At 37.4% G+C, this 23672-nt stretch overlaps 1 protein-coding gene across 3 annotated transcripts in view; it reads right to left on the minus strand.

Moving 5' to 3' along the window:
- The window catches only part of CTNND2 (catenin delta 2), a 953172-nt gene that overhangs the window by 634974 nt on the left and 294526 nt on the right, over positions 1–23672 (minus strand). The window contains exon 1 of one of the 3 annotated variants that reach the window (XM_057541332.1): positions 3229–3362. The exons of the other annotated variants lie outside the window; for them this stretch is intronic. The gene's annotated coding sequence lies outside the window, so the exon portion shown is untranslated. Of the gene's footprint in view, positions 1–3228; positions 3363–23672 lie in introns of those variants that run through there. 3 annotated transcript variants of the gene reach the window in all.

Consider the following 23672-nt stretch of genomic DNA (forward strand, 5'->3'; position numbering starts at 1 on the left):
AATAGTTGCCAGGGCACAGCAAATTCGTTTTGCTTTTTGGAACTTTCTGGAATTATTTTTTCCCAAATATTTCGATCTGCAGTTGGTTGAACTGTGGATGCAGGATCCACCAATACAAAGAGGCAATTAACATTCAGATCTTCATTTGTTCATTCAGTAAAAAAGGCAGGCATGGGTCTAGGTGCTAGGAAAGCATCAATGAAAAAATCAGACAAAAATCCCGGTCCTTGTGGGGTGTACAATCTAGTGGAGAAAATGAACATTGAACAAAACGGACAGGTGGATTACATAGAGCACCATCTTTGGTAAAGGCGATGGAGAATAACAATTCAGGAAAAGATGGGGAGGGAATTTAAGTAGTTATCAAGAATGAACTCATTGACAAGGCGATAACTGAGCAAAGATCTGAAAGAGCTGATGGAGTGAGGCAACGTGTCTACCTGGGCTGGATTTGGGGTGGAGGGAGGCTGTTGCAGGGTTTTAAGCAGAGGTAAAGGGCAAATGCAAAGGCCCTGTGCTGGGGGCACCCTCCAGGAGAAGCAAGGACTTTTGTACGAGGGAGCCAAGTAAACAAGAGGCAAGACTCCGAGGAGATGCGGGGTAGACAGGGGCGGCAGGCAGCAGACCACGGAGGGGCTTGCCCACCACAGTGTGGCCTTTGACTTCTACTCTACATAGAGTAGTAACATGATAGGATTTACATTTTCATAGGGTATCTCTGACTGCTACACAGAAATAATCTTTATAGTCATTCATTCACAGTTATTTTCTACAAGTCACTTAACCTTCTTTCATCTCAGGTTGGGAGGATCAAATAAACATATTTTAACGTGCTGTATAAACCTGAGTGCTGTTTCATGGTCTCCTTGGCCACACCTCCATGAGAGCAATGAGTCTACTGCATGACAGTTACTAGTTCTCACATCTGCATCCCCACCAGATTTTTCAGTTCTTGGAACCTCGAAAATACCTCTTTAGATTTTTGTACCTGGCATCTGATGCAATGTTTAGCACCTAAAAGGGACTCAACAAAGATCTGGTGAATAGAAGGTATTGTGAAATACAAGAATTATAAAAGGGCTATAAAACAGAACTCTAAATCAGAATTCACATGTTAATAAGCTACTTGTAGAAACACAAACACAAATCTTTGTTCCAAAACCATTCCAACAGGAACTGTTGGTCAGATTTATTCACTGTAATTCTGCAACTTGACAATATAATCAGCTGAGTTGGACCAAATCTGGAATCGCCTGGGTAAATGTGAAAATATTTTTCTTAATTGTGTGCATAAAACTTAAGAGTGAAATAGCCCAGAAAGGATTTTGCCATTTGGCATTTGGAAATTCTCAGAATGCATATTTTTTTAAATCATATTTTGTTTGACTCTCTGCTTATGTTTCAGAATGTCATCTAAAGGACCTATTTAGTATGTTTTCAGATATATCCACATGATATAAATACCTGGATTTTAAAAAGAAGTTACTTAAAAATAGTTTAAATGTCCTTCCCATAAAAATATGTATACTTGGCAATGTGGGGTAATAGCATCTCTGCATGTCAGTTAACTTTTTATTTTTTTAAAAAACTATTGGGATAAAATGCATATACTATGCCCTATGGTTTAAAGATTTAATGTCATTTGTACCCATTAGATTGATGTTACCCAAAGTGAGTACCTAGGCACTATATTCCTGAAGTGAAGCTTAACAGTCATTCACCTTTATATTTAGGCAGTATTATTAAATAAGTCAATATATGGAAAATCTTTCAAAGGTCAAAGTTTTCTTAAGACACTATCCTCAATTTATACCATTGAGGTTTACTTCCATTCTTTAAAAATGAATAGATTTCTTAGCCTTAATATGATTAACATATACGTTTAACTTTAATTAAATGAAATATTTATTAAGAGGTACCCCCAGAGTATATGCAAGCCTTCCTTTGTTACCATCTTTAAAATAAAATTTATCCATGCTAGGCAATTAAAATACTAAAACATGTAATAATATGTATCTGATAAAAATAAATCATTTCTTTATGTCAACATGGTCATTATTTGTATTAGTATTTGAGTTACAAAGTCATTCAAATTTCAAATAATATTAATCATGTAGAATTGTTAATTTGTGATTGTCATAAGTTGAGAGTCATTCTCTGTTGCTATTACCATCCATTTGGAAACACTCTAAAGATAAAAACCTAAAGACTTTACGAGGCATTCCATTTTACTATACTCACAATTCTACAATGTACACCTCTCCTACAAATATACAGTCTCATATACAACACCCACAGACGGTCATCTTGTTAAATTGCCAGCATTCTGAAATTGTTTCTTTAATCTCTTGAGTATCACAAATATTTTAACTCTAGCAACAACACAGGTAAAATCTATGAAGTCATTGTAAATTTGGTCAATGATTCTCTCAATGAGTTATCTGAATAAAAGCAACCTGGAAACACTTCTATAGTAAAGGTTTTCTATAATTATGGGATGACTGCATCCCATTTACACCTGCACCATTTAGAATGATCAAAACATGTAATTATTGTATTCTAGTTCCAATATAAGCTCATCATTGAGAACTAAATTATCCCTATAAGAAAGGGACCAAATTACCTCTATAAGAAAGGGTATGCAATGCAACAAGTTAGCTGCCCAGTATACTGAATTTTTAGGTACCTTATATAGTGTCAGTGTTTGGGTGATTTTTATGCCTTTACTCTCTATGAATAATTTCTTTCTGGGTGAGGTTATTCATTTAATTCTGTACCGAAGGGATAAAAAAAAAGACCCCCAGTTTCCAAATTAGCTTTTAATTACTAGATAATTCGCACTTAATTATAAATGGCTACTTACACAGACAACCGTAACTTTCATAAAATCTAAAGTATGTATCTATGACACACCAAGTTTTACTAAGAACAATTATTAAGCAGTTACAATGGTTAGTTGAAAGGGAAATGGTACATCGATCCTTACAACTGCTTTCTGTTTAATTTGGTATTCGGTAATTTGGTATTTAATTTTCTTTTACAATTTCAACATTAATACACTGAACATACTGACAACTGTGAAGCCAGAAATAAATTCTATCCATGTTTTCTACACAGAACTCTCAACCTGCAGTTTTAAAACTTTAGTTAAAACCATCACAAAAACAACATTCACAATGAAAGCATTCCAAAAACGAATACGTTTACTTTTCACTTTTTCTCTGTTACCTTTGGAAATAAATGGTCCTTAAATACTTCAAAACCGTAGTCTAGGCAAACAAGTCCACTAGTCACAAAGATGCGGGCTTACTTTTCCCTCCTTCCCAAGCAACGACGCAGGCAGCTCCAGGCGACCCCCCTCCTGCTCCTCCCGCCCCGCACCAGGGCTAAAAGGAACCCCAGAGGAGCTCAAAAATCACGAATGGCGTGGAAAAACAGCCTCAAAAAAGTCAGGACGCCAAATTATCATAGTTTAATTTCTGCTTTCACTTGCAAACGGTTGAAGAGAAAGCAAAGCAAGAAGCATCAGAGATACCACAAGCCTAGTTGTTGCGGTCTTAAAAGAGAAAAGAATTGAGTTCAGTCAGGCACAAAGGTCTCCATGGCAACAGTGAATTTAGACCCCCATCGGCATTATTTATGCAACATTTCATCACAAAAGGACCCTCCCACTAGCCTGCCTAGCAAATTCTAGTTTTCTGATCTTCCATTGCTTTGCCCTGAATTTGTATCTGGATCCCTATCTGCATCTCAACACTGAAAAAATAAATTCCCCACAGAATCATAAAATTATTCTCAAACTGAATCTAGACTTTGTTTCCGTGGTGAATTCAAAGGCAGGAGATAGATTCAAGATTGTTTAAAGATCACATTCAAAGCCAGTCTAGTTATATTTCAAAGATGGGCACTGCAGCCAACACAAGTTTATTCAAAAGTTTTTCATTTTTTGAAATGAGATTGTAATTCAAAAGAAATAAAAAATACGGCAAAGTCTAAGCAGCCCAAAAGGCTCACAGAAAAGAGAACTTGTCTACATGCTGACTTTGAAACTAAACTTTATATACTGATATCCACCCCCAGCTATTATAATACCTCAAACACTCCTCTGAATGTTTTACCCGATTTTCCTCATTTTAGCCATGACTTACAAACACACGAATTGAACAACGTGTTTTAAACACTTTTTATTGAACAGTGTACCGAAGGGACTCAGGTCACATTTTATAATTATACAAACTGGGGCAAGTTATTTAAAACAGAGATGACAGCTCAATGTAATTAGGTAACTGAGAGTATTAACAAGGTGATAACTTATTGATGAAATACTGTCTTTAATTCTAAACGTTTATACAACTATAATTGTTAGGATAATACTTGATGATGTTGAAAGTAAGTACTACTTACTAGTCCTCATTTGAAAAGGACTGTAGTTAGTATTAGCTCAAATAAGAACCAAACAGGGTGACTTTTTTATGGTTTATTACAACTGAAAAAAATTTTTTGTGGTTTTATTCTTTTTTAATTTTTTAATTGAAGTACAGTTGATTTACAATGTTGTGTTAGTTTCAGGTATACAGCAAAGCGATGCAGTTTTATATATATATATTTTATATATATGTATATATATTCTTTTTCAGATTCTTTTCCCTTATAGGTTATTATAAAATATTGAGTATAGTTCCCTGTGCTATACAGTAGGTCCTTGTTGGTTATCTATTTTATATACAGTAGAAACAGTGACTTTTTAAAATTAAGTTTTGATGTTTTTTAAACAATACAAGCTTACTATTAAAAATTCAAAGAGTATGTACTTTTACAAAGTAAAGGGTATTTCTTATTCCACACACCAACACCAATCCCACTCTCCCTTAATACAGTTGTATGTCCAGACCTAAATCACGCACCTTGATCTAGGTCTTGATTGACTATGTCGTCCCTAAGACAGTTTTGCAAGAATGCTTCATGGGTGCCTGTGTTTCCTGCAGTGCAGGTTTGATAAGATGTCCTGTCACCTGCAAGATTGGTAAATATCCCTGTCCCGTAAGGCCAGGGGGCTTTATTCACCTAGAATGGGGTGTTCCTGGTGCCTCCAGAGCTCAGCTCACCTTCATTTCTGTGAAGATACCCCTGAAGTCGGGCAACTCATGGCCCTACGTAGAGGTTCTACAGTGTGTGTGAATAAGTCATTCAGGTCTCTTCTGACATTGAAAACTGAAGAAGACAACCCTGGCTGAGGCTGATAGTCTCTCTTTTAAGAAAATTACTTTCCCAGGTGAGAACAATGACCACTCACTCATACATTAGTTCCCAGCTCTCTCTCTTCCATATCTATTGCCTTCTTTTTTGTTGCTTTTATGTGTCTTTTTCTCTTTTATTTCCCCACACCAGTCCTCTTTATTTCTGCACTATCTATTCTTGAGGCTTCAAATGTAGTTTCATTTCAGGAAATGGCTTCATTTTTTCCTATCTTTCCATGAGCGTCACCAGCTCACTGTTACTCCTTTCATGTCTTTTTTGTCTTATCATCATCTTTGATTTCATTTTTCCCCCAGGATTTTAAACGTCTTCAGGCTATAAAAAAGAATATGGCTAACGTTCTCTTAGGTTTCCTGGGGGTAATTTTATTTTCTGGAGTTATACTTTCTCTGCCTTTTGTATATTATTGTGTTACTTTCTTCTCTTTCTGATTTGTTACATTTTTTGATAGTGTTAACCCACTGTCTTTATTTAAACTCTTCAGTTTGTTACTTATTTTTGAATTATGGCAACCTTATCTTGGCCTGACTTTTGCTTAAAAACAGATTGAGGAAGAGAGGGGTGCTAAATATGAAGGAAGTGAAAACTAAAAATGCAGTTCTTGTAACACCCCCTCAAGATTATTCTCTCTTGTTGGAGCTTGTCCTCCTTGGGGCCTTTTGTCACTCCCATGTTCCCCCACGTCTTCAGGGCTCTGTGTTCCAAAGAAGAATGCTGAGTCATGACCTCCTTCCTTCCTCCCATCCATCGTTCCCTCCTTCCTTCTTTTTAAATGAAATTTGCATACCGAATGAAATCTGAAAAGTGGTTTCTAAACTCGGCATACCTTCTTTATATGAGTTTGTGGCTGATTCTGTTCTGAGCATTATTGTAAGTGGAATCATATTTCTAATTTTTTGTATTCTTGGTTGATCTTAGTGTTTCCCGGAAAGAAGCAGAATGAGCTGAACACTGTGGAATATTCATAATAATGGTTTAAAACTATATCCTAAAAAAGCATAAATACTTGTTTTTCACAAAATTTAACAGTCATTTGTAATTTAAAAAACTATCTTTGCAAACTAGGCATGGAGAGGAGTCCCCTCCATTTGATAATGAAAAAATTACAATCAGAGTTAAATACTGAAAACATCTCCTTAAATATGAATGAAATGTCATTCACTGCTATCACCACACTTCTTAACACCATACTGGAGGTCTTAGGCAATAGAGTAAAAACAAAAAGGAAATGTAAAAAAACATCAATTTTCTTTATGTACATTAGCAATAAAGAAATTAAAACAATAATCATATATATAAATATCATAGAAAAACATCCAATGACTAGGAACATATCTGTGAAAGTGGTATAAGACCTCCACACTAAACACTACACAATGTAAGCAGCTCCTCTGCCCCTTTTCTGTTTGTTCATCCCTGTTTTCCTCAGACCTTCATCATAAAGATGAGATCACTAGGCCAGCTCCTGATTCTTGCTTTACTGAATGTACACAATGCCTTGCCTAACCTGTTGATTCCTTTCCTGGATTAGAGGAGTGAATGAAGAATTAAGTAGTTAAAGAATGTCTGACTCTACACTCCCAGCTTCCCCTTAGTAAATTTGCAGGCAGACCATGCAGGCAAGAAAGCATCCAAAGGAAGATCAGGAGAAGTCAGCAGGTCTGCATGAAATGGAAAGATGATGAAGAATCCGACTTCCTACCTTAATGATTAACTGAGATTGTTTCCCCTTTTTCCCTTTAAAAATTGTCATGGCTGAGCACAATCTCCAGAGTTGGTTTCTGGACATGAGTCCACCTTCTCCCCAGATTGCCGGCTTTTCTGAATACAGCATCTTTCCTTTCTACTGACACTTGCCCCTCGATTATTGGCTTTTGAGCAGCAAGCTGCCTAACCTGAGTGTGGTAACAACAACACTGTTGAAATTAAAGCAGACCCAAATCATTGGAGGGAAATACTGTGTTTATGGATTGACAGATTCAATACTGTAAAGATTTCAATCTCCTTGGGTTAATTGATAGATTTAACACAATTCCAATACAAACCTAAGCCTGTTTTTTTCAGGCATGGGAGAGGCTGAGGTAATGGATAGTGGATTCTAAAATGTACATGAAAATGCAAGTTGCCAAGAACAGCAAGTAATCTTGAAGAAAAGAAACAAATCCGGAAGGCTAAACCTAACAGATAAGAAGGCACATTACAAAGCTGTGGCAATTAATACCATGTGGTGTCCACGTAAGGAGAGACAGAACACTGGAACAAGAGAGAATCTGGACACCAAGCCACACATATTCCTAATTTATGAGGCTGATGACACTGCCGTGCAGTGGAAAAGATGGTGCTTTCATCTGGATATCTATATGGTGAAAAAAATGCACCTTGATTCCCATCTCAAAAATATGCAAAAATCAATTCCATGAAAAGTGCTGGTCTAGATATGAAATATTAAACAATAAAGCATTGAAAATGAAATATAGAATACATGCATGACCTTACAGTAGCCAAGGCTTTCTTACGCAGGACACAAAAATTGCTAACCATAAAAAGAATAAAAAAGGTATAAGTTGGGCCATATTAATTGGAGAATTCAGTTTATCAAAGACTCCACTGAAAAAGTGAAGGAGCAGTAATGGAAGAAAATATTGTATTCTGTGTATGTGTGCATGCGTGTGTGTATGTATATACAAGTGTATGTGTGTGTGTGTATATATATATAAATAAATTTATATATATATAAATATATATATACACACACACATATATATTTCAAAATACTTGGACAAGCACTTTATAAAACAGGATATCCACATAGCCAATAAACAAATGAAAAGATGAACAACTTCATTACTCACAAGGGATAAGAAATTTAAACTTTCATGGGATGTCAGTACATACCCATCAGAAGGGTTAAAATAAAAAAGAGAGAGGAGAGGAAATGCCAAATATTGGCAAATATTGGGTGTTATCGGAACTTTCATAGACTGTGAATGGGAATATAAAATGGTAACAGAAATTTGATGTCTGTCTATCTCTTTTAAAGCTCTTTTATGCATATTCTGTGTCCCAGAAATTCTCTCAGGTATACACTCAACAGAAATGTTCTTAAGTGCATCAGAAGACATCACCTAGGATGCTCGTATCAGCAATATTAATATCAGCCCCCACTGGACACTACTGAAATGCCCAGTTACAAGAATGGATACAGTATGCTATATGTGCACAGTGAAATGCTATTTAGCAAAGAAAATAAGCCAATAACCAAACGCAATATTGTGGTCGAGTGTTATACACATCATCTTGAGCAAGCTATACCTGATGGCATATGCTCTTTTTTGTATGTATGGTATACTTAAAAAATAAAACCCTAAGTTATCTTCCATCCCAGATATTTGGACATTATAATAGGCATGCATGAAAACAGGAATATTATTTACCTTCTAATGTGCTCGATTTTTTAAAATACCATTTTAACCTTAGAGTTTTCCAGCAATATCCTTACCAATTTTGTTTTAAAAGAAAATAAAGGATTTTTAAGTCTTACAAAATAAAAGTAGAACCAAAGAATGAAGGACTCACTATTTGGTGTACTATCATCCATTTTAAAATAATTCACTATGTTGTGGTTCTTTTGGGCAAATAATCCAATTTCTCAGACCAAATAAAAAGAGAGAAACTGCATTTTAACGTCCTGACTATTTTTATCTACTAATACTGACAGCAGGGTAGAAGAACAAGTAGCAATAATACAGGAATGCTTTAACATAAATAAGTGACAGACTTTGTAGTGATTTTAAATAAGTTTAATATGAATAGTTTATTTATTTATTTTGATAAAACCAGATCTCTTGAAGAGACGTTTTAAAGACTCTTCTGGCAATTTTGGCTTTTCATTTTCTAACAATCAGCATTCCAATGGAAAACTCTAATTCTATTTATTATCCCTCCAGACTCTAAGGTATAAAATTACAAATGATTGACAGCCAAATTACTGAGTAGGCCTTCTAAGGGGCATGGTGAAGCTCCAGCACAAAAATTCTTTTGCAATTAAACAGTTGCAAGGAGTCAAATTTTTAGAGCCAGTTCAGCTTTTCATTTGTAGTCTGCAGTTACCTCTGCTGTCCATGGCCAGAATGGATGGCAGGACATGGGAGAAGAAAGAAGGGGAGGAAAGGAAGAGGAAGGAAGTCAAACAAACAACGCTGGCCTTTTGCCCAGGGCGCTGGTAGTGACAACGACTCAAATAAAACCGAAACTCCCATGGCGCCCGCTGCTGCTAAACCCTGGTGACCTGGTGTGGGACACACTCAGAAGTAGGACTCTCCGAACTCAGAGGCTGGAAATACGTACCTTCACACACCAGCTCATGTTCGTGAATCGGTGTAAATTTGAACCCTCTAACTAGGAGTGTAGGATCTTTATACTAAATCCCATTAATAAAACATACTTTGGTTCTCATTTGCCCTATTGGGGTAAAAACCTCTTATCTGTGACCTTTTACACTGAGCAAGACACTTGCCTTCCTTCACTCTTTGCCTTAAATTAAAGCTCATACAATGGTGGATTAAGACAAAAGGATTTCAGGGCTCTCCTCTGGTATGAAATTAAGTTCACTGTATTCAAAGCACTCTTGGTTTCTCACAGAGAATGTGTACTGACCATCCGATTATAGTTCAGCAAACCCCTGGCATCCCTGATGTTGTACACTGTCAATCCATGAAATTCATATACATTTATATTTTAGGCATAAACAAAGCCTGAAGACAGGAACCTCCAGTTACTGAATACATGCTTGCAAAGACTGCAAGAGAATGAATTTAGAACACAATTTTTTTAATGCATTAATTAATTAGAGGTAGAAACACATCTGCTCTACAGACTACTCCTAAAATGCCACAATGCAACAGTGTTACAATGAGTATGCATGCTTTCCAAATACTGGTAATAACAAAAGCAGAATTCCTCATTTTTAAAGTTCTCTCTCTGTCTCTCACATAAGCCTGCGCATATGCGCGCGCGCGCGCGCGCACACACACACACACTCCTTGGCAGAATGATGCGACATTTTAAATTTCCTTACGGCAGAACTCACGTGGAAAATGTCTACCTTATTTTACCCTTTTCCATATCTCAAGCATATATCTGAGGCACTATCTCCTAAGAAATAACTCAATTTCCCTGACTACTAAAGATTATTGGGTCTTCATCTCCCAGTATTAAAAGTAGCTTTTGTTTTGATTTTTTGCATAATTAACTCATGTCTTTATGTGATATTCTTTAACATTTCTGTAAAGTGGTGATCATGAATAATACTCTCTCAAAACACAGTGGGCCCTGTCCCTTTGGCCAGAGTTCGGTATGATGTCACTGCCCTAGGCCGAGGCACCTCAGGAATACCAATAAGAAAACGCACATGACTAAGCATTTTAAGTTCTTCCCACAATGTGTCTGGCTAAGACACAAGCCAAAGGGAACACTTTAAAAATAGTTCTTTGCAAAAAAAGACTAGAGTTCAAAGAAATCAGAAGGATGTGTTTTAAAAAAAAATGAGGAAATTCTTGAAAACATACATTTCAATACATCAAGTCATAACTCTAAGTATTTTGGTATAATTATTCCCTGTAGAAGATATTCATCCTCCTTGGGTATTAGCACCATTTCTTACATTTAGCCTGGAACATTCTGTCCTCTCACTTTTAAGATTTAACTGTGTGGGAAGTTAAGATACAGAGGACAGTGGCTGTGGGACTTCCGTCATGGAGATGGAGATTACACATGGGTGAAGAGGCTCAATATGGCTGGTGTTCCTTTAACTCTAGGACTCTAGTGTCCTTTTTGTGCTTTTTATTTGCTTCTCCGCAGTTTTTTTTTTTTTTTTAACTGAGAGCAATATTTAAATATTTCCTCAGCAATCTTTCACTATAATCTGAATTATAGTGTATTTGTTCCATTTCTTCTTGGATGCCTGAGAACAATCTCTAAGTTCATTCTTTGTCCTATGGTGGGCTTGGATGTGTGTGAAGCAGGGTAGGGAGCTAGCCTACACAAGCCCAAACTGATCTTTAATAAAAGGACTTTGCAGATATTGTAACTCTGTATCTTAAACACGTGTGAATCACTACAGGATCAGTGCCTTATCATTTGTTAAAATGTTAAATTCTCTTTTGAGAATTTTGAAGAATTTTCCACAAGACGCTTTGAATGTACCTTTATTTCTGAACGTTGCCCAAGCACGGGTATCCAAAACATGGAGGCCTTTGTATGATACAGCTCAAGTTGGTTCTAGAATTGATATTGCATATTTGAGTAAGTGTTTGTTAGGATGCCTACAGGCTTAGCTTCCAGCTCTTTAAAGCTCCTGAAGACTGAGGTTGCTCTCTTTATAACTGTAGCTCATTTAGAATGAAATGATTCCCTGGCATTTTCAAAACTTCTCAGGTCATCCAATGGACTGGATGAAGGCTTACGGTTCACTTAGCTCTGCAGATTTGTGCTATGTTCCCTAGTTCTTGCTCTAAATTCACAATTTGGCCTCCACAATGGTGTGCTTCCCTTAATTCACAATCGAGCACTCTGGACTGGGGCATATTTTAAAAAATAATGAAGATGAGAAAAGCTGGCATTTTACTGGGTAGGTAACTCACCACTGGACGACAAGGAGGACTCACTTCCCACACCCCCGGAACTGCCTCAGTCCATATCCTCAGGGGATAAGGAAGAGCTGTGTTTTTTGTTGTACTAAAAAGCCATTTAAGCACAGAGTGGAATTTTACCATTGTTTCTGCACGCATTTAAATGGCACAAGTTAAATCTCATTTTATCGATGAGAAAAGAGATTCAGAAAGATTAAAAAATTTGCCCCAAATCATACAGATTTTAAGTAGTGAAACCTGTGTATAAACTTGAGCAGTTTGACTTCAGAACTGGTGTTATTAACCACGAGGATACCTATCATTATTTGCAAGGGTTTAAGTTTGTCTCCTAGAGTCATGTCCCAAAACCACAACAGTATCATGTTCTTATGGGGTTTGCACAGCAATGAAGAATTGGATTATCCATCTCCCTACCCCCTACCAAGGAAGAAGGTTCTGATGAGGAGAAATTCCAGCCTCCTAAGAATCAGCCACGTTCCTAAGGGAGCTACCCACCCCCCCCCATCCAGTCTACCTACTAAGTAATCCTTCACCAACTAGGGTTTTGCAGACCATTTCAAAGGTCATTAAGATCAATATTGTATACAGAAATTTTAAAATCTCTTATCCTCTTCCATTTGAATGACTTAGCTGTACTTCTTTAAATGAAAGGAAACACATTTCAATTTCTCCTTTATTAGCCTCCTAGGGGATGGTTTAAAGATGAGGAGAGAGAAGAAGTGTCTACTACTTATAGCCTTTTCATATATGGATTGAAGACCAAGAGCTGAAAAAACCATATCTTCACTCACCATGAAAATTTATGAGACGTACAGGACTAAACCAAAACATTTTATCAATAAAGGCAAGTGTAAAAATGTTAATATTCATTAAAGTTAATATTCACTAAGGACTGGCTTATACATATCAAAAGTAAGTATAGTGCCTGTAATAACAACTAAAATGTGTGGGGAAATCTGCTTTAGTAGATCATGAAACCACAGGGATATTTCCTGGAAAACTGGAAGAAACAGTGTTAAAGGAGAAAAGTTACCTATCATGGCAAGTTTTATCTCAAACAGATATTTTATTTCTAACAGATTTTTTTTGGAAGCTTGTGTCTTCTAGAACTTTTTTGTAGGTATCAACATACCTGAGTGCTTATTTAATGACATTTTTGCAATTTGTTTTCATTATCCCCAATCATGAATGAAATCTTGAACTTGCCAACAACAGTTTTTACCAGATACAGTGTTTTTCCCCCAAGTGTGATATCCATGGCTGTCATAGGATTTTTTGCTTTTTGTTTTATTTTTGCTAGTTCCTAAAACCCAAAAAGGCTGGAAGTCCTACTTACCTATGAGGTCGGTGTGGATCAAATGTGAGAACTATGCCTGGGAGTACAATTCAGTGACGAATCAGAGCAATGGAAAAGGGTTTAATGAAATATAATTTAGCCTTTCTATTGAGGTTCATAAAGCCATGAGGTTTATTGTTTTGATGAGAAATGGCACGTTGATATGACTACCCAGTCTCTTAAGAGTCTTATTATATGTATGCATGGGAATCTCAAAGGAATCTCAAAGAGTTTCTTCTGACATGCTGATGGCATTCTCTTGCAACTGAATGCATACTTGAGTTACGTGCTGAGGATTCCAAAGTTAGAAGTGGCTCAAAAATGCATCAACTTACTACTTCCTTCCTACTTTCAGGAAATCCCAAATATTGGGACCATAAATGTTCGTTATCCAATACCGACACACGGATATAAATATGAATCTGAGGGTAAATGACTCATGATTAAAATATGTGACTCAGACTTCCACTTCTCTATCAGTCACCTATGTTTCCTCATCTGACACTGTTGGATGTCCAAGGCAGTCACCGAGGTATTTATCTACTTAGAGGATTGATTACATAGCGACATGAAAATATCAATATGTGAGCACATTTTTTTTTTTTAACCTTTCTTACAACACTTCTTAATTTTATTTATTTATTTATTTTTGCTGTGTTGGGTCTTCATTTCTGTGCGAGGGCTTTCTCCAGTTGCGGCGAGCGGGGGCCACTCTTCATCGCGGTGCGCGGGCCTCTCACTATCGCGGCCTCTCTTGTTGCGGAGCACAGGCTTCAGACGCGCAGGCTCAGTAATTGTGGCTCACGGGCCCAGCCGCTCCGTGGCATGTGGGATCCTCCCAGCCCAGGGCTCAAACCCGCGTCCCCTGCACTGGCAGGCAGACTCCCAACCACTGCGCCACCAGGGAAGCCAGGGCACATTGTTTTTTGTATCAATGTGTGAAAAGCATTTGCTGACACTCAAATTCTAAGCAATATTTGGAGCACCCTAAAAAGCTATACAAAATCTATGTATAATATGTATGTGTGTATATATATACATATACACACACACACACACACACACACACACACATCTATGTATAATCTGTGCCAAATATTTTCTACAGGTATATTAAATACAATACATGGTGTGTTTTATTTTTCAAAGTTGAAAAAATATGTCATAATTAAACCAATATATGTGTATATCTTCTAAAATGAAGACTAGCACAGGAAATTATATTTCAAAATGATTGGGCAGCACATTTACAGACAATGATGTCGGTAATGAAAGGCTGATCTGGAAAGAAATGCCAGCAGTTAGCTCCTCCGCAGCAGCCCAGAAGTTGAAGGTAATGAGAGTCTTGGTGATAGAAATGCAATAGAAACAACATTGTGAAGGTTTCCACGAGTGCCTGTCTACGGGTGAGATTGAAAGCTCACAGAAAAATGGCTGAATTAAATGAAAAGAATGTAAAGAATTCTAAATCTAACAAATACTGTAATTTGGCTTGTGTAAAGCAGCAAGAACATTTTTTATGAATGATACACTCCTTTAGTAATACTATAAATGGATGTAGAAATATTTTAGAATATCTCATCTCTGAAATGAAAGAATAAAGAATATGTGAATATGTATTTGCAGTGTGAAATACACTGTGAACAAGAGCATGCATACATACATTTCACATATATGTAATGTTGACCAACACATGCTTTGAGAACTATAGGAACACTAATATCACACATATTTTGTTTCTTCTTTCCATAGTATAATTTTCACATTTTTTCTGTTTGTGACCTAATTAAAATGATCAGATTCTACTCCTCTCCTTTTCGTACAGACTCTTTCTTCCAATACTATGGAAAGTGGTACATTGTATATATTTTATTTTCTTCTACACAAAACTGTCCTGAAAGGAAGAGGCATCATAATAAGCCATAAATAACTGGAACAGATCTAATTCAGGTCATTAAAAATAAAATTTAGATTTCTAAATTCTAACAGAGTCTGTTTAAAAATCCTTAGTCATTGTGGATTTATTAAAATTATTTTAATAGATTTAATTGTTGATATTGTTCACTTCTCACAACTCATTAAGATTTTAATAACATACTTTTCTACATGAGAAATATAATGATAAGCATATAAATATACCTATTGCCTTATAGTTTACATAATAATCTTACATAAATTATCACTTCTAATCTTCTTCATATTCTTTCAATTATATATTAATATCTAAAACCAGAAAGGTATTATGAATTTAATAACAGAAAGCGAATTTGTATCAAAATTCTTATTTGGGAAGTTAAATTACCAAGCTAATTACAAAAAACACTCAGGCACATATTAAAATATACTTAGGTACTACTGCTCATTAAAGAAAGTACTTGGATACTGCTGTGTTTCAAAACAGTCACTGGATTCCCTTCAACCCTCATCTCTCCCAACTCCCAACTCCATAGAAGTTTTTGCCAAGTACTAAAAAGTGACCCCCGCCCCCAGTATCCTATGTTCCCAAGGCTCAGGCAGACAGGAATATTTCTCCAAGGGTGTGGTAATTAAGTCCCTTAACAACAAAGGGGTGTAAAGCACTATGAGATTCAATTTCTCTTTTTACGGAAATTAATGATAGAATTTCTTTATAATCTATTTTATTATTGCAAAATATGCCATCATAATAATTTAATTTTTAACATTGCAAATGGCTCCTAACAATACCTTGCATCACCACTTCAATACTAATTTTATCATAATTGGGACATTATAAGTAGAGAGATAGCACAGCTTTCTTTTTTTTTTTTCATTGTTGGCACCAAGAATAACTCCATGATTTTTGTCATCTGGGAAGATTTAAGAAGCAACACAAACGAATATTTCTTTTCAGGCAAGTTCCCCATGGACATGTGTCAGTCTGCATAATAAACACGATGACATTAGATAGCACTATTCAAACACTTTCTTGGCAGTTGCAGCAAGAGACAAGGGCACTGCCCTTTGGCCATGGAGACTAGAGCGTCTCATCCAGTGTCGGTCCAGATGGAAGAGTAACACACCGAGCCAGTGGGGACACTAATGGAATAACCTGACAATAGCCAGGTTTGGAAAAGACAGAAAGCGAGAGAGAGTTTCACTTTCTCTTTAAATGTTAACATACACAAAAATATCAATGATCTAGAATACTACTTTTCATTTTCCAAGCTGATAATATTAATGCATAATGGTAGATGAAGCAATCCTTGTTCTAGAATTCTCCTGTGCCACTGGTAGCCTAAAATCATTGAGGGGATAAATCCAGTACAATGCTGTGAGATGATTTATGAAAAGATTTTGATAAATATAACACAAATTAATCATTTGGTAATTTAAAAGTATAGCTGCTTCTTGGGTTATTCTCTACCCTATTACATTGTAAAGAGACATTGAGAAGAGGATATTTCACAATGGGCATCTTGAGAACCGAACAAACTGTTGACTATGCCTTGACAAAATGCAACATGAAATATCATCAGCTTATAAGGAGAGATGCCCTAGATTCATAAATCTAGGAAGCCAACTTTCAACTGCATTTAGTGTATTAAAAAAGAGGCCACCTACTCTTGCAATATGAAAGTTGTCAATTCTAGTTTTTAAAACAGATTCAAAGAATACGAATTTAACATGAACCACACCATGAAACAAACATAGCTACCCCCATTATAACTGTAAATGTCACAGTTGCAGCAGCTGACAGTTTTCAACTTTGCTACCCTTTGTTGGTATTACTGTTAGGACTTCATGTGCTGCCTTCGGACTCCTGAAAAACCTTGCCTCATCTTAAGTAACCAAGGTTACCTGCCGGTACCTGCTTTGAAATAGACTGGATTCCCAAAGGAATCCATGGTTAATGGCTAATTACAGAGGTCCTGCATTCCACTTCATAATCACATGATTTGATTTTATTTTTTCTTCTTGTATTATTATTTTCTTATTGAAGTATGGTTGATTTACATAATCGTATGATTTTAATGTAAAATGGAAAACCCAGGAAGATTATTTTCCCTAAAAATAAAAGCCAATGTAGACGGAGGTTGAGTTTATGACAGATGACGAATATTGTAGAGAAGTCTATTACATAGCTCAATAAAGCTGAGAAATCTCTCAATTTGAGAAGGCTCTTGTTTTGATTTTCTTTCATTTATTTGTTCATTCATTCATTCATTCAACAGATAGTTATCAAACCTCTGTTTTGCACTATTCTGAAGGGTGGTGAAATACCCAGATGTGGTCCCACCCTCACACAGCTTACAGCCCCCCTTTACTTTCGAAATACTCAACTGCTTGGAATTCTAGCCACAGAAGCAGGTTTCCTTGGGGCACTTACTCAGCTTCTCTTCAATGAAGTTCCTTTATTTATAAAATTAGAATACAATTTGTACAGCCTGGTTCAAGAAAAGCTTACAGGAATACAACGAGAGTAAAGCTACAAGTTTTGGGGGGTCAAGGACTTGTCTAACACATACAGTGTCTAAGGGGAACTCCTCGTCAGGAAGAGGAGAGGGCACCCAGTACTGTGACAGCCTCACATGCTATGGAAAGCAACCTAAATTCTACAGGGAAACAAACATGTGGAACGATCCCAATGTCAGTGTGCTGCAGGAGCTGAAGATTCGGCGCTAAGGAAACAGATCAGGTTCTCACATTCTAACAGAGAATCACAGACAATTCACACCCACCATACAGGACAAAGATGGCTTCTTGCAGGGATAAGAAAGTAGTCTGGTGAAGTGACCAAGACTTCACAGGAGTAAACAGGGCCTTGTAGAGCATTTTAAGGTTTGTATCTTACGCTAAAGGGAGCCATTGGAGGGATCTAAGTGACATGATGTGACAGGCATTGTTTTATTTTTTTGTTTTGCTTTAATTTTTATTGGCGTATAGTTGATTTACAATTCTGTGTTAGTGTCAGGTGTACAGCAAAATGAATCAGTTATACGTATACATATATCCACTCATTTCTTAGATTCTTTTCCCATATAGGCCATTACAGAGTATTGAGTAGAGTTCCCTGTGCTCTACCATAGGTCCTTGTTGGTTATCTAGGCATTGTTTTTAAAAAGATCGACTTACTATATTAAGCTAATGTGAAACCACCTGGAATAATACAAGTTATGAAGAAAGAGTCCTGTTTGGATCTGACAAACTATGATTCATAGAAATCATGTAGGGTGACCAGTGCGGAGGATATGGTAATAATCCAGAAAAAGTAATGGTGGTTGGGAATATGGTTACAGTGATGAAGGGAAAAAAGCAAAAGTGTCCTGAAATGGAGCAAACAGGACATGGGAGCTGTAAAAGGGAGAATTCTAAAGGTGTCCCTCTCCCCTCAAGATGCCTGTGCTCTGGTTATTGAAACAGTCATCTAAATTCCACCACGGAGGGACTTTGAAGATAAACTTAGTCACACATGAGTTGACCTAAAAATATGGAGATTATCCTGGATCCAGGTTGGTCCAATTTAATCACATGAGCCATTAAAAGTCTAGAATTTTCTCCAGCTAGAGCCAGAGAGATAAAATAGAGGAGGCAAGAGATGAGGCAAAGAACAGGTCAGAGAGATTCAAAGCCACTGCTGCTGGCTCTGAAGATGAAGAAAGGGAGTCACGAGCCACGGAATACAGGTGGGCTCTAGAAGCAGAGAATGGCTCTCGGCCACCAGCCAGCAGAGAAATGGAAACCTCAATGCTAGGACTGCATGCAAGTGAATTTGACCACCAACTTGAATAAACTTGGAAGCAGTTTATTCTTCCCAGTACCTCCAGAAAGGAATGCAACCTCGATGACACCTTAATTTTAGCCCAGTGAGACACATGGTGGACTAGAGATAAATAAATGTGTGTCCTTTTCAGCCACTAAGTTGTGGTAATTTGATACGGCAGCAATATGAAACTACTACAGCAATGGAATAGATACAAGAAAGGAATAAGGAAAAGAGACATGTCAGGATGACTTAGCTCTTGGGACAGAGTTTAGGGGAATAGAAGAATCATTTACTGAGGTGGAAAAGAATGATGGAAGAACATTAGAGGATGGGGATAGAAAACAAAAATTTGTTTTGAACATGTTAAGCTGGAAATGTCTATCATTCATCCAGTTGGAGGTGATAAGAAAGCAGGCAGAAATACAAATTTGGAGCGTAGAGAAGTGGTCAGGGCTGGAGATGTACACTGGCTTCACAAATGTGTTATAAACATATATATGGGGCTACGTGTGTGTTCCTAGGAATATACATATATAGATAAAATTAGAAAATCTTAAGGATTTTTCACTAAAAATGTCTAAGAAAAATAAGCAATGTTAGGGAGGAAAGGAGATTACATACCTTTACGTGTTGAATTGTATCTCTCCCAAAACAACATATTGGCATCCTAGTCCCCAGAACACGTGAATGGGATAATAACTGGTTTTAGCATCTTTAAAGATAAAATCAAGTTAAAATGAAGTCATTAGGGTGGTCCCTAATCCAAAATGACTGGTGTCCTTATGAAAAGGGGAAATTTGGAAGGAGACATGCACAGAGGGGAAACATCATTGAAGATAAAGGCAGATACCAGGGTGATGCTTCCTCAAGTTAAGGAACACCAAAGATGGCCAGCAAACCACCAGAAGTCTGGGAAGATCATGGACCAGATTTCCTCTTCCAACCTCAGAAGGAACCAACACCTTGACCTTAGGTCTTTAGTCTACAGAATAAAGAGACAATAAATTTCTGTTGTTTAAGCCACCAAGTTGGTGGGACCTTGTTACAGCAGCCCTAACTAACTAAATCACACACTTAATATTGCAAAGTTGACCCCCGAGGTAGCTGCATAGATATATTTTGAGATGTATTTTGAGTACAGTCTCCATATATAAAATTGGCATATATAAAATTATCACCCATTTTAAAATAAATAAAATCTTTGAAAATATGGCAAGGAGAAATGATCTATTAAAATAATTCCAGCAATAATCATACAATTTTAAGTATTTAATTTTTTAAGAAACAGCAAACACATATTAATTATAATGCATAAATTCACTTAGAAGTTTAAGTTTCTTTTATTAGATGATATTAAAATCAACTGCAATTCAATTGATATAAATTACTATTATTTGACTCTTAACCTGTGAAAAATTACGGAAAGAAAGGTGCCCAACAGTCTCAGTTATGAATCTACTTCGCCACGATATTCCTTGCGTTTATTCAAATACTGTTTTATTTAACTTAGACCTGTTAAACATGTCAAACTGTCAACATCCCAAGTGGAAGAAACTCAAAACTTGGGCTGAATGTCTATGAACACAGCAGGCATCAACCCCCCTCCAATTTTAAAAGGAACATACCTTCTGCTATAAGCAGAAATTTATACACAATTAGGTCCCATGCAAGGAAATGTGCTTAAAGTTGACGCTATGCATTATAAAAAATTCTCAAGCTCATTAACAACCATAAGAAAAGAACCCATGGGCTTCCCTGGTGGCGCAGTGGTTGAGAATCTGCCTGCCAATGCAGGGGACACAGGTTCGTGCCCTGGTCTGGGAAGATCCTACATGCCGCGGAGCAACTAGGCCCGTGAGCCACAACTACTGAGCCTGCGCGTCTGGAGCCTGTGCTCTGCAACAAGAGAGGCTGCGATAGTGAGAGGCCCGCGCATCGTGATGAAGAGTGGCCCCCGCTTGCCACAACTAGAGAAAGCGCTCGCACAGAAACGAAGACCCAACACAGCCATAAATAAATAAATAAATAAAAGAAAAAAAACAGTCTCACAGATGAACATAAATGTAAAGATCCTAAACAAAAAAAGAAAAGAAAAGAAAAGAAAAGAACCCAGGGCACTGTTATAAAATAGAGCACTTGTGAATGTTATCAACAATTTGCAACAAACCTGGAAATAGAAGCTGCAAACTTAATGTATTATGCTAAATGTAATGTGAACCTACCCAGAGCAATGGAAGCTGTGAAGAGTCCTGTTAAATTCCGAAAAACTATGATTCATAGAAACCCAGAAAACAAATGACTGGGAGGAGAAATTTCATACAGTTATCTTGTCCACGCCCAAGGCATTAAACATCATCTATATGCTGATGATTCCCAATGCTTTCATTTTTGGCTCTGCCCTCCCCACTGACTCTAGACCAGTCTAGTCAACTGCCTTCTGCCCATTTCCACTGGGTATTCGTTTACCAGACTTCTCATAAGTTCACACACCAGAATAGAATTTTTTATTTCTCCCATTATCCCTACCCCATTTCTCCCAACCTTTCCTCATCTCTGTAAAATGGGATCACCATCAATCCAGTCCTTGGGGACAAAAACAGAAGAGCTTCTGGACCAGATTCTTTTCCTTATACCCTACAAAAATACATCAGCAAATTTGTTTGTTCTGCTCTCCTGCAAACTATATCCTGAACTCCTCCACCTCACATCGTCCCTACTGATGCCAACTAGTCCTTCATCTCTATTCTGCTTTTCTGCAACAGCATCTTACTTGGTTTTCCTCTTTCCCTTCTTGTCCCATCCCTCTCTGCCTCTAGAGTCTTATTTTCCACAGAGCAGTCAGAGAGCTTTTTCCAACTTTTAATCACATCATTTCACTCCTTTGCTTAAAATGTTCAAATGGCTTCCCGTGATCATCATCATCATCAACATCGGCATCATTATCATCATCAGCATCAGCAGTAGCATCTCATTCACAGATCACCTGGATTTGGTCCCTGCCTACTTCTCTGGCTTTATTTTCCTCCAGTCTCCCCTCTTTTCGCTAAGCTCCAAACATGGCATTTTCTTCCTTAGACCCCTGAAGCAATTCCTTTACCGGGCTCATTCTTTCTCACCTGGCTTCTCCTGCTCTTTCTCTGACTTTTAGCACACATGTTGCTTATCCAAAGAAGTCTTCCCCCACCTAATCTTGCCCAACTCTCCCCCATTTACGCTCAATTTCATTGCCCCATGTATTTCATTTTCTTCATACCACCGACCACTACCTGAAACTATAGGTACTGCTTATTTATTTTTCATCTTTGATTGTTGCTTTTACTTATACTTTTATTGTCTCCCCCAGTAAATCAATATGGTGTAGTTTCTATTTACTTACAAAACAGGAAGGTTTTTTTTTCTTGTTGATGAATTATGAATAGTTGACCTAAGGTTGCAGCTATTTTTTTTCCTACTGAACACAGAATATGTGCGCTCTTTAAGAGTATAAATTTTCCTTCCAAATCAGTGGATCTCAGTTGACCCTCTGTTACTATGCTAGTCTTAACTGAGGGAGAATTATTAATCACTGACACCCTAATGGGAGAATGACATTCTTGAACCTTTGGGAGAACAACAGTCTGTTTCATACTACTGATGATGGACACAATTTTGAAACTTATTTTTTGGTCCAGTAGAGATCAATAATGCCCAACACTGACCAGTGAGATAACAGAAAGGAATGCCTTGTCTGAAGGTCTGACTGTGTTCTAGTCCTGGAAAGATGTGTCTAGACAAAGCCTGGTCTGGACCCAGGAGTCCTTAGGTTTGAAGCCAATTGCCAAGGGGAGGCCTGAACCTGAGGGCCCTCCTCACCCCACCCCAAGGGTTGGGATCTTGACCTCACAACATGGTGATAATAAAGTTCTTCCACTTGGCCAGACTCTATTAGCCTTTTATCATTTTAGTTTCCTCCTAACAAAATCACATTGAGAATCTTTTAACCTACAGAGTGACCTCCTTTAAACATGAGGAGAAATTTAGAGCTGATTTATTTGACAGCAATTTGGTTTGAGTCCTAGTATCTGTTATGTTGATTTATGATAACAATATAAGTGCCCATGACAAAGAGTTTTATGACTGGTTCCGGACCCAAAGTTCGACTTTCATTCCCCATACACTGAGTTCCCTCTAAAGGCACAGACTAAAGTCTCCAGGCCAGAGCTGACTAACGACCAGCCACCCCAAGGAAAGTAGTGACTTTCATAAACGGATCCTAAGCAAAAACTCAACGCCTTGTGTAGTTTGGGAAGGACAAACATTTGGTTCGTACCATCAAGGAAATGACATTCAAAAGCTTCATCTTGTTTTGTATATTGTATTTCAAAATACTAATGATTCCAAACTCTTTAGTTGAAAAGATCTTGAAGAATGTATTTATAAGAATAGCTGAGGGGCTTCCCTGGTGGCGCAGTGGTTGAGAATCTGCCTGCCAATGCAGGGGACACGGGTTCGAGTCCTGGTCCGGGAAGATCCCACATGCCATTGAGCAACTAAGCCTGTGCGCCCCAACTATGGAACCTGCGCTATAGAGCCCACGAGCCACAACTACTGAAGCCTGTGTGCCACAACTACTGAAGCCCGTGCGCCTAATGCCTGTGCTCCACAACAAGAGAAGCCACTGCAGTGAGAAGCCCGTGCACCGCAACGAAAAGTAGCCCCCGCGCGC

This window comes from Balaenoptera acutorostrata, chromosome 2 (genome assembly GCF_949987535.1).
Source record: "Balaenoptera acutorostrata chromosome 2, mBalAcu1.1, whole genome shotgun sequence".
NCBI lineage: Eukaryota > Metazoa > Chordata > Mammalia > Artiodactyla > Balaenopteridae > Balaenoptera > Balaenoptera acutorostrata.